The 2,439-nt window shown below is 39.6% G+C and overlaps 1 protein-coding gene across 1 annotated transcript in view; it reads left to right on the top strand.

Annotated features, from left to right (window-relative positions):
- The window catches only part of LOC102827936 (probable C-mannosyltransferase DPY19L2-like), a 138,585-nt gene that overhangs the window by 113,620 nt on the left and 22,526 nt on the right, over positions 1-2,439 (top strand). The window lies entirely within an intron of this gene.

Below are 2,439 nucleotides of genomic sequence, written 5' to 3' on the forward strand. Positions count from 1 at the left end.
ATTCACATAAAATATCAATGCTATCCCCTCTATACACAGGGTAGATAGGGATGGGCATCTTAGACATTGGCTACCTAAAATGAAGGGGCGAAAAGGCATGAAGTGACTGGCTTACAAGCTTCCAAGAAGGAGTTTAGTTTAAGAGTATGGGGGTGGGAGGGGACTAATTGGAGAAAAAGTCCCCACTGAATAGTTTTCATCTTGTCTAGATGAGTCTGGCTAAAAAAGATGGGGATAAGATTTGTATGATTCAATAGTGAATAATTGTTATCATGACTAATTGCAACTGTCACAATTGTGAAGGTACAAGTTTTGTAACAAAAACAGGGGAGTGGTTAATCTTACAGTCCAGAAACAGAGGACCTTAGGACCATCAAAGGAGAAGAGCACACGCAGAATGCAGGACCTTATCCAGAAAAGCAGCGATGCCAGAAACAGAGGCAGAGATGGGGTCATGGAGAGTGGGAGCGGCTGAGGACTCTAGATTCATGGGAAGACAGGGACTAAGAGCTGGTGACCAGGAGGCAGACTTGCAGAATGTCCCCTTTGGTGGTGTAAATTATTATATGTGCCTGAGTGTTTTGTTTGTTTAAAAAAAAAAAAAATCTCAAGTGAATAGATAGAAATACTGTTAACTGATGGCACATGGAGGGGATTATAATAATTGTAATGAAAAAAGATGTATGATTTGTTGAATGTAAAACTGATGATCTGCCCTGTAAACTTTTACTCAATCCACAATAAAAATGTTAAAAAACAAAACAAAACAAGTTAGCGTATAATTAAGAACCGATGGTACTGAAGGAAGAAGTCCAAATTGCACTGAAAACATTGGCGAGAAACAAAGTTCCAGGAATTGATGGAATACAAATTGAAATCTTTCAACACACTGATGAGGCACTCATTCATCTATGCCAAGACATTTAGAAGGTAGCTACCTGGCCAACCAATTGGAAGAGATCCATATCTGTGCCCATTCCAGAGAGAGGTGACCCAACGTAATGCGAAAATCATTGACCAGTATCATTAATATTACATGCAAGTAAAATTTTGCTGAAGATAAATTTTAAATGGCTGCAACAGTATATTGACAGGGAACTACCAGAAATTCAAGTCAGAATCAGAGGAGGACATGGAATGAGGGATATCATTGCTGATGTCAGTTGGATCTTGGCTCAAAGCAGAGAATGCTGAAAGATGTTTACTTATGTGTTATTGACTATGCAAAGGCTTTTGACTGTGTGGATCATGACAAGTTATGGCTAACATTGTGAAGAATAGGTATTCCAGAACACTTAATTGTATTTATGAAGAACCTGTAAATAGACCAGAATGTAGAAGAGAACAAAGGAATATTAAATGGTGTAAAATCAGAAAAGTTGTGCTCCAGGGCTATATTCCTTCACCATATTTATTCAGTCTGTATGCTGAGCAAATAATCTGAGGAGCTGGATTATATGAAGAAAAACATGGCATCAAGATTGGAGGAAGACTCACTGCCAACCTGTAATATGCAGATGATACAGCCTTGTTTGTTGGAAGTGAAGAGGACTTAAAATACAAGAAGGGGAATGGAATTGTACAAAAGGAGGGAGGTTGGCAGAAGAATGATGAAGACACGGGAAGGTGTGCAAAGGCTAAAGGGGATAGAGGTAAAAAGGGACATATGCACAAACTTGGAACAACTATGTTCTGCAGGTAGATACATGGACAGAAACATGGGCTGAATGTGTATAGAAGGAAGAGTGTTTATCCTACAAATATATGTGTTTAAAAGAGAATATTGGTATGGGACATTTATCTTTACTGCAAAATCAACTAGGAGTGTGGTGGAGCATACAGTGGGCAAAATGATGAAAACTTCTTAGATATTATCAAACATCTTAAGGCAATGATTGGTGGGCCTGGGGTTTAGGACCATAATCTCAGGGGACACCATGGTCAATTGGTATAACATAGTCCACAAAGACAATGTTCTACATCCTACTTTGGTGAGTAGCATCCGTGATATTAAAAGCTCATGCGTGGCCACATACAGTGCAGCAATTGGTTTCTCCATGTGCAGAAGAAAGAAGAGTGATGAGAATTGAAGAGGCTTGGAATCAATCAATCCAATGTGAACATCTGTCTGTGCACACATTAGAAGGTCCCAGACAGAGCTGCAATGAATGTGGAGCAAAACTAAAAATTGTTTTTAAAAAAAGCTTACAGGTCAGAAAGAAACTGGAGAAACCTGAAACTATAGCCTTTGACTACCCTTCAGGTCTGCAAGGGAACTCACCCTCATGGCTCAACTTTCAGCCAAGCAGTAGATTAGTATTGTTGTTGTTGTTGTTAGGTGCCATCGAGTCGGTACCAACCCATAGCAACCTTATGCACAGCAGAACGAAACATTGTCCAATCCTGGGCCAACATCACTATTGTTGCCACGCTTGAGTC

The sequence above is a fragment of the Chrysochloris asiatica genome, unplaced genomic scaffold (assembly GCF_000296735.1).
Source record: "Chrysochloris asiatica unplaced genomic scaffold, ChrAsi1.0 scaffold00006, whole genome shotgun sequence".
Taxonomy (NCBI): domain Eukaryota; kingdom Metazoa; phylum Chordata; class Mammalia; order Afrosoricida; family Chrysochloridae; genus Chrysochloris; species Chrysochloris asiatica.